Here is a 16,441-nt window from a genome sequence, read left to right on the forward strand (position 1 = left end):
TTGGCCAGAGCTTGTTGTTGTCAATGGCAGAAACAGTCAGAGATGGCGGCGCCCTGTGACAGATGATGACAGATACACACGCAGCGTTACTTTATAACTTTCAGTGTAAATGTGTAAAATGAACAGAATGGGACAGAATGTCGTAGTATTCTAAAGGCACAGATGACGCTCCAGAATTAAAGGCAAACGAATATTGTCTATGCAGTTTGCTTTGATTGAATGAATTGTGATTCGATCTGGGTGTTCTAATAAATAAAGTGTTTGTGGTGATTAGCGTGTGTCCGTATTTACTAATATTGTTTACGCGGTTTGCTTTGATTGAATTGTGATTTGATCACAATGTTGGGTGTTCTAATAAATAGGCTACACACTCTACTCTTCTTCTGACAGCAGCAGCCTAGCTAGCCAATAAGAGGCAGGCGGGCCGCGCGTCACCAAGGGCGGGTCTCTGTCTAAAAGCGGACGTAGAAAGAAATCACGCGTAGGCTATAGTAGTAAATGGTAAATGGTGCATTTATATAGCGCCTTTATCCAAGGCGCTTTACATAGATTGTGCATTACATTCACCCATTCACACACACATTCATACACCGATTGCAGCGGAAGCCATGCAAGGTACCAACCAGCACATCGGGAGCAATTTGGGGTTCAGTGTCTTGCCCAAGGACACTTCGACATGTAGACAGGAGGAGCCGCCGAGCCGGGATTTGAACCGCCGACCCATGGATCATTGGACGACCTGCTCTACCTCTTGAGCCACAGTCGTAGTAGGCTGCTAGGCTATATTTTCCAGCCTCACTGTGGAGACATATACCATTATATAAAATGAAATATTAATATAAATTGTGGAAGGGTCATCATATATGGCAGGGGTGGGCAACTGGCGGCCCAGGGGGCCACATGCAGCCCCCACCTTCACTTAATGCGGCCCTCAGGTTAATGTCAGAATACTGATATATTATTGGTTTCAGATGTTACAATTCCACAACACATTGCATTGATTGATTGATTGAAGAATTTATTAACAGTTTGCAGAATTACAGTACATTTCAAGCACAAACTCAATACAAAGGCTGTTAACTGTGAGTGGACGACCCAATTAAGCATTACACTTGTTTCCAACAGGGTCCACCATGTTCAAATCATCAAAACATTTAGAGACGTACAAATAGACACTTCTATAGACAGAACAGGAATTCATCAAAAAAGAATTCATCAAAAAGGAGGTAAAAAGGGAAAAGAAATATATACAGTGAGGGGAAAAAAGGGGGGGGGCGGGGGGGGGGATTCAGATTTTACGGGGGCCAGTTTCGAATTGCAGCCATCCGTAGGTGCCCTTTGAGAGCGGTTTTGAAGGAGTCAAGGGATTCGCATGTCTTAATGACAGTTGGTAGGGCGTTCCACATTTTGGTGGCATAGGAGCGAAAAGAATTTAGTCCCTTGTTTGTGCCGAATCTGGGTTGTACATGGTTCGTTGCACTCCCTCTGGTGTTGTGGGTGTGGACTTCGTTAACATTAAGGAAGTATCTAGACAGGTACATGGGTATCTTGGTGGCGTATCGAATCTTGTGGACCAGACCCATTGCAAGATGCTGTACTCTGTCGTCGACCCTAAGCCATTCCAGCCTGTCGAAGTGGGCAGGGGTGAGGTGGGTTCGGGGGGCTAGATCAAGTAGGAGCCTGACCAGTTTGTTTTGGGAAGTCTGGAGCCTGGTTTTAAGGGCCTTTGAGGTGCTGTGGTACCAGGAGGTGCATGCATAGTCAAAGAAACCCTGTACAAGGGCTCCTGTTAAGGTCTTCAAGGTGTTTTTGTTGACCAGTGAGGAGATCCTGTAGAGGAATCTTGTTCTATGGTTGACTTTTTTGATTACGTTGGTGGCCATTTTATCACCGGAAAGATTAGCCTCCAGGATGGAACCTAGGTAGGTAATTTCATCTTTACGTGTGATAACATTGTAACATTTGTAACATTGCAAACATGACCCGCTTTAATTACTTCAGTCTAAATTAGTAGCTCATTGCTCAACACAAGTATAATTAAAGGCATTTGAAATGAAAATGTTAATTTTCAGGATTCCAATTCAAAGATTCAAAATTCAAGATTTAAATTCGAACATCTTGCGTGGCTGCGTTTATGCTTTGGCCGTGCAAGAATAGCCGATCTCGCGTTGTGGGCTTGTAGATCGGCTATTTAATTCTCGGGCTGGCATGTTGTTTATGTTGCTTGAAGCAGCCCGCCCCCCCCCCCCCCCCCCCCTCCATTCTGCAAGGGAGCTGGAATTTAAATCCCAGCTGCTTTGATCGAGAGACATTTAGACTTCATGGACACAAACATCTCTGATCCATCCAGCAACACTTTAACGTCTTTAAGATCTGTTTTCTAACTTTTTGTTTTAGCCTCTTTAACTTTTTAAAAGCTTATTCTGTTAAGCCCGGGAGACGCAACTTTAATACATTTTTTAACTATTAATAAACACCAACTTTTCGGTGAGGGGGAAACGTTTTTTTTTAAAGTGTGGATTTGTTCGCTCGACTCGACCTGCCATCAGTGAACGAACACACACACACACACACACACACACATACAGACAGAGAGACGGAGAGGACAAACTGTTTATTTTCTGCAACTCTGCATCAAAGCGGTAAGTGGATATGGGCTTTGATTGTGTTTGTTTAGGCTTTGGATCAATTGACTGTCAGTTTTATTTTTTAATCTCGCCTATAGGCTACTAAAATGCTGCATATTCTTTGACTTTGGCTGTGTCTCGGCATAGTGTCTGGAGGTGCGTGTTAAACGCCCGCACGCCTTTATAAAAGTAACAAATGCACGATGTAAAGTACTTTCCGTGAAGCCACGGGTGTCCCGCGACCATACGGGTCGTTTATGTGCGGTAATATTCCGTGTTCTTGAATAAATAAGAGTTTAAAACCCCCTCCGTGCCGGCAACGCTGTTGTGTTTCCTCGTTGCGGTCGGGTGTAATACCCCGTGTCACCTGCTGGAACAGCGCCACTACACACATATAACTCCAGGCACACAGACCAGATTTAAACACTTTTATTAAGCACTATATCGAACATTTGTGAACATAAAGAGTCCGTACGGTCGGGTAACATCGGTGGCTTCGATGGGAAGCATTTTATATTGTGACGGTGTGCTTTTATAAATATGTAAAGGGCGCTAACGACGCAACGGCCAAACTCCTTTTGGAGAAAGTGTCCAACACTGTTGTTGTTTGAAAGCCTACAGAGAGATGTCAGAATCGATACATCGACGGTGTTGATCCAATTAATGCTTGTTTTTTTTTTTTTTGAATGGAATATTTAATTATCATGCAATTACATTGCTCACTGATATAGTTAATCAGATGGATTCATAAGTTACATTAAAATGTGTTAAACACCAAAACGCATTCACACACATCATTCAACATTATATGTTTTAACTATCATCTCATTTAAATCTGCAAAACTTTGCTACACGTGTGACTTTGTTTAGTTACATGTGATCCTTTACGATTCCCCCATAAACCAACTAGCATATCTATATTTATCATGCTCTGATCATGTGGTTGTGATGTTAAAGTAGCCTATTAATTTGACCCTACAGCCTATAGTGCCCCACCCCCCTTCAGTGAAAGAATTCCATTTGAGTGGTCTTTTTGTTTTGTTTTTGCCAACCGTGGTTCTCTCAGCTTGTGGGTCGGGACCCCAGGGGGTCCCTTAGGCCTCACTCACACCTTTAAGGGACCCCAGGGGGTCCCTTAGGCCTCACTCACACCTTTAAGACACACGCAGGGGGTCCCTTAGGCCTCACTCACACCTTTAAGACACACGCAAGACACACTTGTGTCCTGTGTGTCATGGCCGCCTCAATGCATTTCCAATGGGAGTCACATGGTTTCATGACACAACATTGTTGCATGGCTGTCTTCTGCCTGGGCCAAGTCACACCCCCTGGGAAGTCCCTCTATAAGGCCCGACTCACACCTTTACATCTAGCATACAACATTGATGCATGCTTGTTGTATGAGATGTATAGCTGATGGGGTGGGGGGCAGTCGAAACACAGCCGAAAGCCGTACAACACAAATGTTGTGTCAAACCATGTGACTCCCATTGGAAATGCATTGCGAGCTTGCATCAGCTATACATCTCATACAACAAGCATGCATCAATGTTGTATGCTAGATGTAAAGGTGTGAGTCGGGCCTAAGTAAACATGATTATTTTGGGTGATACTCGTGCAGTAAATATGATTACTTTGGGGGGTCCCCAGTGGTCCAAATGGACCCTTACAGGTCTGTGACTCTGAGAGTGTAACACATGGAACCAAATGGACCCTTACAGGTCTATAACTCTGAGAGTGTAACACATGGAACCACATGGACCCTTACATGTCTGTAACTCTGAGAGTGTAACACATGGAACCACATGGACCCTTACATGTCTGTAACTCTGAGAGTGTAACACATGGAACCAAATGGACCCTTACAGGTCTGTAACTCTGAGAGTGTAACACATGGAACCAAATGGACCCTTACAGGTCTGTGACTCTGAGAGTGTAACACATGTAACCAAATGGACCCTTACAGGTCTGTGACTCTGAGAGTGTAACACATGGAACCAAATGGACCCTTACAGGTCTGTGACTCTGAGAGTGTAACACATGGAACCAAATGGACCCTTACAGGTCTATAACTCTGAGAGTGTACACATGGAACCAAATGGACCCTTACAGGTCTGTAACTCTGAGAGTGTAACACATGGAACCAAATGGACCCTTACAGGTCTGTAACTCTGAGAGTGTAACACATGGAACCAAATGGACCCTTACAGGTCTGTAACTCTGAGAGTGTAACACATGGAACCAAATGGACCCTTACAGGTCTGTAACTCTGAGAGTGTAACACATGGAACCAAATGGACCCTTACAGGTCTGTAACTCTGAGAGTGTACAAATGGAACCAAATGGACCCTTACATGTCTGTAACTCTGAGAGTGTACAAATGGAACCAAATGGACCCTTACATGTCTGTAACTCTGAGAGTGTAACGCATGGAACCAAATGGACCCTTACGGGTCTGTAACTGTAACTTTGAGAGTGTACACATGGAACCAATTAAGTATTCCGGGTCCATTTGGTTACGTTTGCGTTTACTCTCAGAGTTCCATAGATTCTGGGGACTCTTGTGGTCCCAGCTGACATCGTCCTTGATGAAGAAGGCAGCGAATGAAGCAAACAAAACAACCCCTGACTTGAATTGCTTTAATCTGTAGATTTAGATCAGGGCTTTTCCATTAGCCAGGTCCACTATTTATTGGACGTTTAAGCCACAGGCCACCATTTGATGACATGTAGCCTCTTTCAGACCCAAAACTTAGAATAATGTTGTTGTTGGATAAGATTTTGTCCACAATTCCATGCTGTATTGATGTTTGTATACTGTTACGATATAAAACAGGCAAACGTTGATCAAAATAACAATTCTTCTACATTCTCTAATTGTGTAGACTTCTTGTAAATTAAGTAACGCAGATGTTTAACAATAATTTAACTCTTGAGAGCATAACATGAAAACCAAATGGACCCTCTCGTGTCCATTTTCGTTTTCATTTTTCGCTCTCAAGAGTTAAAGATATAAAAAGGGTCCATTTGGTTACCAACTCTGCGTCATTTTGCTGCATGGGGACCACCTGGAACCCCCTCAGGGACCACTGTGGGTCCCCGGACCACATGGGGACCACCTGGAACCCCCTCAGGGACCACTGGGGGTCCCCGGACCGCTGGTTGAGATGACGGAACCCCCTCAGGGACCGCTGGGGTCCCCGGACCGCTGGTTGAGATGACGGAACCCCCTCAGGGACCACTGGGGGTCCCCGGACCGCTGGTTGAGATGACGGAACCCCCTCAGGGACCGCTGGGGGTCCCCGGACCGCTGGTTGAGATGACGGAACCCCCTCAGGGACCGCTGGGGTCCCCGGACCGCTGGTTGAGATGACGGAACCCCCTCAGGGACCGCTGGGGGTTCCCGGACCGCTGGTTGAGATGACAGAACAGAACGTCACTTGTCTCTGTGTTTATCTCTCAACGAGACAGAGATCACCGGAAGTTCCAGTCCTGCAGGAATGCACCCAGGGTGCCGGGCCGGTTCCGGCGAGCCGCCCCACGTCCGAAACGGTTGAGAAATGACAGAGTTACCGTGTGGGGGTCCCTCTACTGTACCCTCTACTGTACTGTACTGTACTGGCACACCCGAAATCATCATATATATATACAGTTAATATGTGCGTGTGTGTTTGTGTGTGTGTTAGGTTGCGCACAGGTGGTGAAAAACAGCCATGCTGTTTTCGTGCTCAGACCCACCCAGCCACACACACAGTGCTCAGACCCAGGCAGCCAGCCAGCCACATACATAGCTCCGTAAGGGAGTGCTTGCACCACTCAAAAAGAGTTGTACAGTCATATTACCCCTCCGTATTCCCAGCCTGTCTGTGTGGTTTAACAAACCAGATTATTGGACTTGGAATAACTCCATGTAGTTGTTATGATTCTGTCTGACAGGCAGCCTTTTGTTGCTAATCCAATGTTTGTGTGGCTAGCATTCAGCTCTCTTCCGCTGGGGGGAGGGGGGCGGGGGGGACCAGATCCAAACTGTTAATTTGAGGGACAGAAGTATCGCTTGTGTGGGACAAGTGGGACAGGGGGGGGGTGCTTAGCAACTTAATTATTACTTAAGTTGCTATAAAAATGCCTTGATGTCATTCGACTAGCCTGGCTTGGCCAGCCTCATAATGGGGATTCACTGAAGATTCTTCCCCGGAAACATCAGTGAACCCTCGCTATGAGTCTGGCCGCGCCAGGCTAATATTCGACCATATAGCCTAATATTGCCTATCGTTTTGTTATTAAACCCCTCTGGCGTGTCCACATTTTTCAGGAAAAGAGACAATGAGAGAGCTTTACAACAGAAAGCCACCTATTTAGGAGAGAGAGAGAGAGAGAGAGAGACACCAGAGCCTCTGCCGTACGTACTTTAACTTGGATATCGCCCCTACAGTATATCATCATAATTTTTCGACCACGGTCGAGATCATGGAAATCACAATGCCACGCCAGACTTTCCGGTCCTTCATTGCCATCCCCAGTTCCTACTTACTGAGGCATGTGTCCCTAGCGATGACATCATCTGTCCCTAGCGATGACATCATGTGTCCCTATATGCTTTGAGGCAGGACTCCAGAGAAGAAGGGAAGATATAACCTAATTGTCGGCTCTGTAGCAGTTGCCGGCAAACTGTGTTCTTCTGGATCGGACCAGTGAAGAAACATGGGGAAGGTTGCCGTATATTAGATTAGTCGATGGGTGGCTCTTCCAAGAGAGATGTTGCGCTCTCATTAGAAGGCGGGTGTAAGTGCCATCCAACCGTTTCTTTGAAAGTGTCCATGTCTCGGAGCCATAGAGTAGAATCGGCTCGACGGTCGTCCTAAATATTTTTTACTTTGAACATCTTACTAAGCTGCGATGACCAGATCTTATGCATGTCATTGCAGGCTGACCAGGCCATACCCTTCCTGGTTTGGAAGTCCTTTTGGGAAGAAGATATATATGAACCCAAATACTTGTAGTCATCAACCTGTTTCAGAGGAGTGTTGTTAAGTGTTTTTATAATGTGGTTATTGTTGGATTTGCATATATTTACTTATTCAGTTTTTGTCTATTCCCTTTTCAAGGCATTTACTGAACAGAATATTCACTATTTAGAATGCAATAATGTCTTATTTTTTCATCATCAACACAACCTTTATTTCAACTGGGGGTACAGTTGAGGGGCACGCCCTCATTTCAACTGGGGGTACAGTTGAGGGGCAGGCCCTCATTTCAACTGGGGGTACAGTTGAGGGGCAGGCCCTCATTTCAACTGGGGGTACAGTTGAGGGGCAGGCCCTCATTTCAACTGGGGGTACAGTTGAGGGGCAGGCCCTCATTTCAACTGGGGGTACAGTTGAGGGGCAGGCCCTCATTTCAACTGGGGGTACAGTTGAGGGGCACGCCCTCATTTCAACTGGGGGTACAGTTGAGGGGCAGGCCCTCATTTCAACTGGGGGTACAGTTGAGGGGCAGGCCCTCATTTCAACTGGGAGTACAGTTGAGGGGCAGGCCCTCATTTCCAAGGTAGCCGAGATACAGAACACAAACAGGAATGCACATTATAATATACATTATAATAATAATAATAATATATTAATATTATATTAAATATATAAATCGCAAAAGAAAATTCTCAAAATATTCAAAGAACTAAAACAGAAACCAAAAATGTATTAAAACAGTTACAGTCTTGAACAAAAAGTGTTGGAAACCATTCCCCTGAATCGAGCCACGAAAGACAGTTTTAAGGACTGACTTCTGGAGCTCATTCCAAGCACATTTACAATGAGCATTACATATTAATTTAGCTGCGGACCCCCTGGAACGCCCTTAAGGACCCATGGGGGGGGGGGGGGGGGGGGGGGGGGGTCCCACTTTGAGAACCAGTAACAGAATCTCCCAGAATGCCCAGACGACATGCAGGGAACCAACCAACCAACCAACCAAACAAACAACAACAACAACCGGTCCTGGCTAGTTCAGGTCACGCAAAACCCGACCCAGCAACGGAGACTGTTTTGTACTTCATCGCACACCAGGCGGAAATAGCCGATCTACAAGATGACAACGCGTCGGCTTCCCTTCCGCGTTGTGGGCATGCGGCGTGCATGCGTAAACAGCCGCCCGGACAAATATCAAGTGAAACTCAACACTGCATTCTCCTCACATCGCCACAAACTGGATCCTAGCTTCTGCAGCGCCTGAGGACTAAAATAGACTCCTTTGGCCTATTACTGAGCCGAGGGAGGAGGCTTCATATAGCTATGAACCTGCTCTGAATATCATAGAGTCAATATAGTGTTTACTACATATGTTATACTTATCATATAGCTATGAACCTGCTCTAAATATCATATACACTATGACCCCTTTTCCACCGGTTGGTTCCCGATGGGAACCGGTTCAGTTCTTTTTGGTTTTTAGTCCACGAGCCAGAGCTCCAAAATTGGTGGGCAAACTTTACCCTATATTAAATAATAAGTAAATGAATACATGATAACCATTCCACAGTAGTAGCTTTTTCATATTTTCGATTATTTTGCATGTTTTCCTACATAATGCTTCATTTGCATATTTAAAATTTGTAATACAATAAATCATTGTCTTTGTGTAAGTACTCAATTGGGGAAGTTTAATGGTGATAACAATCTAATATACGTGTGGTTTTGCCACTCAATTCATAATTAATGTTTCAATTTTGGAGCTCTGGCTCATGGACTAAAAACCAAAAAGAACTGAACCGGTTCCCACTGGGAACCAACCGGTGGAAAAGAACTGAACCGGTTCCCATTGGGCACCAACCGGTGGAAAAGAACTGAACCAGTTCCCATTGGGAACCAACCGGTGGAAAAGAACTGAACCGGTTCCCATTGGGAACCAACCGGTGGAAAAGAACTGAACCAGTTCCCATTGGGAACCAACCGGTGGAAAAGAACTGAACCGGTTCCCATTGGGAACCAACCGGTGGAAAATAACTGAACCGGTTCCCATTGGGAACCAACCGGTGGAAAAGAACTGAACCGGTTCCCATTGGGAACCAACCGGTGGAAAAGAACTGAACCAGTTCCCATTGGGAACCAACCGGTGGAAAAGAACTGAACCGGTTCCCACTGGGAACCAACCGGTGGAAAAGAACTGAACCGGTTCCCATTGGGAACCAACCGGTGGAAAAGAACTGAACCGGTTCCCATTGGGAACCAACCGGTGGAAAAGAACTGAACCGGTTCCCATTGGGAACCAACCGGTGGAAAAGAACTGAACCGGTTCCCACTGGGAACCAACCGGTGGAAAAGAACTGAACCGGTTCCCACTGGGAACCAACCGGTGGAAAAGAACTGAACCGGTTCCCACTGGGAACCAACCGGTGGAAAAGAACTGAACCGGTTCCCATTGGGAACCAACCGGTGGAAAAGAACTGAACCGGTTCCCATTGGGAACCAACCGGTGGAAAAGAACTGAACCGGTTCCCACTGGGAACCAACCGGTGGAAAAGAACTGAACCGGTTCCCATTGGGAACCAACCGGTGGAAAAGAACTGAACCGGTTCCCATTGGGAACCAACCGGTGGAAAAGAACTGAACCAGTTCCCATTGGGAACCAACCGGTGGAAAAGAACCGAACCAGTTCCCATTGGGAACCAACCGGTGGAAAAGAACTGAACCGGTTCCCATTGGGAACCAACCGGTGGAAAAGAACTGAACCGGTTCCCATTGGGAACCAACCGGTGGAAAAGAACTGAACCGGTTCCCATTGGGAACCAACCGGTGGAAAAGAACTGAACCGGTTCCCATTGGGAACCAACCGGTGGAAAAGAACTGAACCGGTTCCCATTGGGAACCAACCGGTGGAAAAGAACTGAACCAGTTCCCATTGGGAACCAACCGGTGGAAAAGAACTGAACCGGTTCCCATTGGGAACCAACCGGTGGAAAAGAACTGAACCAGTTCCCATTGGGAACCAACCGGTGTCAATACCGAAAAAAGTATCAATACCGTAATATAGAAATACTCTTGTTACACAAGTACAAGTTGGGAATTCACCATGCACTTGAGTAAAAGTACAAACATACATTGGCGGCCTAACTTGTACAGTAACTATAAGTGTTAAAATATGTAAATATATGTAGTGGAGTAAAAGTACTTAATATATATTTGGATCTGACATGCAGTGGAGTAGAAGTCAAAGTATTGGAAATTGGAAAAACAAGAAAATTACAAATAGGGCCTACCTCAAAATCTGACTAAAGGTGGCCTTACACTAGCCGATTCTTTTCAATCTGAAATCTGATAGCACCACACACTACAGGATAATCGGAGCGGGGCAGAGCAAATATCAAACATGCTTGATGTTGATCGGGTCGATCCCGATCGCGCCCCGAGCAGATCGATTGAGTCGGGCACCCCCCGAGCGTCAAAAAATGCCCGATTATCGGCTAGTGTAAGGCCACCTTTAAGTATACTTAACCCATTTTGGGCGGGAACCCCTGTTGGTGTTTTAAGCACTATGTTATACTTTAGCTATTGAAAAATAGCAGACCTACAAGCTCGTAGCGCTATGAGCTTGTAGGTCTGCTATTTTCGAAAAATTGTGAAAATGTGGCCCAAATCCTTGAAAATATATGTTCTTTCAGAGCGAACAGTTTTTAATTCATTCTTGGGGGGGGGGGGGGGGGGGGGTCCCTGATTAATAGGTATAAAATTGATAAAAACGGCGAGAAAGGAAAATTAATGGATACAAATTCCGGTGACCCAAGGATCAATTAATGGATAAAAATAATCAAGGATCGAAGGCCAATTGATGGAAATAAAATCCATACTTATATGAATATTGTAATAGTTTTAAAAGACTGTAAATAGATACCTTCAATAACCCAGCAGGGAGACCCAAAAGCTGTGCTGTCTTTACCTTAAAAATGAGTGAAGTGCCCTTTAAATCTGACTGACAGTCAACTGTACCATGAAAAAACAGAAAGATACCTTAAAAAAGAATTTGGAGGCAGATGAATAAAGTTCTGAGAGGAAGGATTTCAGGTTTTAACAATAGTTTTAGTAGGTATAAAGTCAATTTACAGAGAAATGTAATGGAATTCAGCTAGTAATTACATCATCATTTAGAATAAATAGTCCAATTGTCCGAGTGCTGAATCTCCTCTTCACAGTCTTGTTCCAGGCTAAGTACTGCAATCTGACGTCAGATTTGTTGATCTAAAGTTCATTGGCTTGAGATAGTTCATGTCCGCAATATCCCACGCAGTGGCGTGCACAGATAGACACTAGGGGGTGCTAGAGCACCCCCTGCCCTTTTGGCAATGTGCCCTTTTGAAAAAAAAAAACAAGTGCTATGAGCTTGTAGATCTGCTATTTTTCAATAGCTAAAGCATAACATAATGCTAACACCAAAAGGGGTTCCCGCCCAAAATAGATTAAGGCAACCGGCCGGTTCCACGCGCTGCACAAGGTGCCCTTTTTTAACTTGAGCACCTGCCCCTCTAAATGTCTGTGCACGCCACTGATCCCACGGTGGCGCTGGTTGTCGAGCACTCATTGGACCAGCACATGGATGGTATCCCACGGTGGCGCTGGTTGTCGAGCACTCATTGGACCAGCACATGGATGGTATCCCACGGTGGCGCTGGTTGTCGAGCACTCATTGGACCAGCACATGGATGGTATCCCACGGTGGCGCTGGTTGTCGAGCACTCATTGGACCAGCACATGGATGGTATCCCACGGTGGCGCTGGTTGTCGAGCACTCATTGGACCAGCACATGGATGGTATCCCACGGTGGCGCTGGTTGTCGAGCACTCATTGGACCAGCACATGGATGGTATCCCACGGTGGCGCTGGTTGTCGAGCACTCATTGGACCAGCACATGGATGGTATCCCACGGTGGCGCTGGTTGTCGAGCACTCATTGGACCAGCACATGGATGGTATCCCACGGTGGCGCTGGTTGTCGAGCACTCATTGGACCAGCACATGGATGGTATCCCACGGTGGCGCTGGTTGTCGAGCACTCATTGGACCAGCACATGGATGGTATCCCACGGTGGCGCTGGTTGTCGAGCACTCATTGGACCAGCACATGGATGGTATCCCACGGTGGCGCTGGTTGTCGAGCACTCATTGGACCAGCACATGGATGGTATCCCACGGTGGCGCTGGTTGTCGAGCACTCATTGGACCAGCACATGGATGATGAGACGTAGACTGCATCTCCTCTGTCCTGCACATTGATGTTGCCTCAAGCCGGGAGAGCGTGGACGCTGGCGTTGCCAGGCAACCTGTTGATAACTTTCCCTGGAGAGCGTGGACGCTGGCGTTGCCAGGCAACCTGTTGATAACTTTCCCTGGAGAGCGTGGACGCTGGCGTTGCCAGGCAACCTGTTGATAACTTTCCCTGGAGAGCGTGGACGCTGGCGTTGCCAGGCAACCTGTTGATAACTTTCCCTGGAGAGCGTGGACGCTGGCGTTGCCAGGCAACCTGTTGATAACTTTCCCTGGAGAGCGTGGACGCTGGCGTTGCCAGGCAACCTGTTGATAACTTTCCCTGGAGAGCGTGGACGCTGGCGTTGCCAGGCAACCTGTTGATAACTTTCCCTGGAGAGCGTGGACGCTGGCGTTGCCAGGCAACCTGTTGATAACTTTCCCTGCACTGTGAACTTTTAACAGAGAAATGCCCGGCTATCTACTTTCTCACTGGGCATCAAGGTCAAATACATGTAGTCTCAAATCAAAATAGGCCTCTCAGTATGCGAGTTAACTTGACTGGGGACAGACAGTATGGAGACCGAATAAGGAGTCAACAAGATATAAGTCTATTAAATCTGAACCTTGCGTCAGGAAATCCATAATATAAATATGATAAAATAATATAAAGGATAATATAGGGCTGAGATGGTTAGGCACGTGGATGGTGACATGACATTTAATAGGATTAGAGGAGCAGCCCTGTGTAAACAGGCAGTAGGATATGAGTAAAATGATAAAAAGGGCAAGATGACCTTATATGGAACACGGTCTGGGCCAAAGTGTTGACCAACAGAATATGATGGAGTGGCCAACTTGACATGACGTGTAAACAACATGTCAGAATTTATCTAACACCTGAAACTACATATTTTCAGATGGGGGGTCCGCGGCCCTAACCCTAACCCTAACCCTTGACATGAAATATTGAGAACCACTGATACAGAAACATGAGGTTTTTCAGAAAGAAATACATTTTAAAAAGACATTTTTTAAATTCAAATTAAATGTTGGTGTTTCTAATGAATGTTAGACTGGTTGAAATCACACATCTCTGCTTCTGGTGACTGATATTGTCCTTCTAATGAACGTTAGACTGGTTGAAAACACACGTCTCTGCTTCTGGTGACTGATTGTCCTTCTAATGAATGTTAGACTGGTTGAAAACACACGTCTCTGCTTCTGGTGACTGATATTGTCATTGTAATCATGAGCAGTGTTGCATACAATATAACTTAAATACAATAGTTAAGTCTCTCCGCTCTTCTATTGAGACATTGACAGCGAAACCGCCTGGTCAAAATGAAATTGCTCCTCTAAGCGAGCAGACGGGCTCTATTGGCTCAGCGGTGAACATTTCAGCACTTGAGCAGGACGGCCCGGGTTTGAATCCCTTGTGGACCAGGGAAGTCCCAGAGTGCATGGACGGGAACCCGTTTTGGTGTTTTAACTAAGCATTATTTAGCTATTGAAAAATAGCAGATCTACAAGCTCGTAGCGCGCCACTTGCCACTCGAGCTTGTAGGTCTGCTATTTTGGAAAAATCGTGAAAATGTGGCACAAATCTTTGAATATATATTCTTTCAGAAGACTTTTTATTTATTTCGACGTCGGGCCTGAATGGGTTAAGTCCGTTTTGGACTGTGTGTGTGTGTGTGTGTGTGTGTGTGTGTGTGTGTGTGTGTGTGTGTGTGTGTGTGTGTGTGTGTGTGTGTGTGTGTGTGTGTGTGTGTGTGTGTGTGTGTGTGTGTGTGTGTGTGTGTGTGTGTGTGTGTGTGTGTGTGTGTGTGTGTGTGTGTGTGTGTGTGTGTGTGTGTGTGTGTGTGTGTGTGTGTGTGTGTCTTGGTCAACGTATAGGCCATCTGGTGTGTGGATAGTCATGGGATAGACCTCCCTAGTGTGTGTGTTATTAGTCAAGGTGGCATGGTCTTCCATTGATAGACTTTCAAAGTTAGCCTGGGACCTGAACTGTATGACCTATATAGCCGCTGTGCACCTATTGGTAGCCTATGAGTTCACTGTGGCTCAGGAGGTAGAGCAGGTCGTCCAATGATCCATGGGTCGGCGGTTCGAATCCCGGCTCCTCCTGTCTACATGTCGAAGTGTCCTTGGGCAAGACGCTGAACCCCAAATTGCTCCCGATGTGCTGGTTGGTGCCTTGCATGGCTTCCGCCGCAATCGGTGTATGAATGTGTGTGTGAATGGGTGAATGTAATGCACAATCTATGTAAAGCGCCTTGGATAAAGGCGCTATATAAATGCACCATTTACCATTTACAAAGAAATACCATCACTTGTAACATGGAATGATATATAGGCTACATGATATTAATATATATACGTGAGTATTGGGGTTTCCAGATACTGCAGGCGCAAAGCGTAGCTATACATACTTTTGTGCATTTATTAGTTTTATTAGGTTAATATTGCTATAAGTTTGTAACCGTTTTAGAAAAGCAATAAGCCACGTGAATGGCTGACAGGGTAATGGCCATTTTAACCCATTCTGGGCGGGAACCCCTTTTGGTGTTTTAACTTTAAGCATTATGTTATACTTTAGCTATTGAAAAATAGCAGATCTACAAGCTCATAGGATGACAGCTGGAATGTAGACGGCACCCGGGAGCAGTATGGGTTGGCGCCCCAGCCTGTGTCTTCTTCCGTGAGGAGGAAGCCCAAAATAAAACCTTGTGAGGCCCTTTAGGAGGGTCATTCAAGGTGGAGCCTGCAGAACCATTGAGGCTCAAGAATCCACCACTACTGAATGAAGTGTCTGGTGCTGGGAGTCTGGTGCAACGCACAGGTCCTGGACCTGGTGAGAGCAGGAGTGGACCTGGTGAGAGCAGGAGTGGACCTGGTGAGACGTAGGAGGGGCCCGGACAGGAGACAACCCACAGAGCCTAGTCCCTCCACGCGCCAGATTGGTCTACCTCCCAGTCCCGGCAGAGTAGTTCCGGAGCGGTGGGCTGTGTGCAGGCCCTGGTCTTTCCATAATGGGACTGATGACCTTGGGATACATCACTGAGGATACGTCCCAGGTGATGACCTTAGGATACATCACTGAGGATACGTCCCAGGTGATGACCTTGGGATACATCACTGAGGATACGTCCTATGTGATGACCTTTGGCTACATCACTGAGGATACGTCCCAGGTGCATCCATGCGATGAATTAGCGTTCTTCAATGTTTTTAAATCAATCAAGTAAATGTCAAAGTTACTTTGTTCCTTCCAGATGGTATTTGGGTTCATTCTGGTGTCTTTCTCCTGTTTGGCAGTGTTGAGTTTGAAAGCAATGTTTGATTTTAGTTTTAGTCATAGTCTTTTGACACATTTGTGTCGCCTGGAATGTTCTAGTGTTAGTCTAGTATTAGTCGACTGAATATCATAAGGTTTTAGTTGACTAAATCTACGTTTAATTTAGTCAACTATAATGTATTTTGGCAGGCCTTGATGCCGTCGTAATGGCTGACCTTACACTTGCTGAAAATAGCCGATCTACAAGCTCACAACGCGTCACAGTGCGATGCGTTGTGAGCTT

The 16,441-nt window shown here is 45.9% G+C and overlaps 1 protein-coding gene across 3 annotated transcripts in view; it reads left to right on the forward strand.

The window, feature by feature from the left end:
• Positions 1–2,148: 2,148 nt before the first annotated feature.
• LOC306925751 (sodium/potassium-transporting ATPase subunit gamma-like) overlaps positions 2,149–16,441 on the forward strand; it is a 62,989-nt gene continuing 48,696 nt past the window's right edge. The window contains exon 1 of one of the 3 annotated variants that reach the window (XM_079504792.1): positions 2,149–2,642. The gene's annotated coding sequence lies outside the window, so the exon portion shown is untranslated. The remainder of the gene's footprint in view (positions 2,643–16,441) is intronic. The other 2 variants (XM_079504793.1, XM_079504794.1) reach the window with 2 other exon arrangements.

The sequence above is a fragment of the Electrona antarctica genome (assembly GCF_951216825.1).
Source record: "Electrona antarctica genome assembly, chromosome: 6".
Taxonomy (NCBI): domain Eukaryota; kingdom Metazoa; phylum Chordata; class Actinopteri; order Myctophiformes; family Myctophidae; genus Electrona; species Electrona antarctica.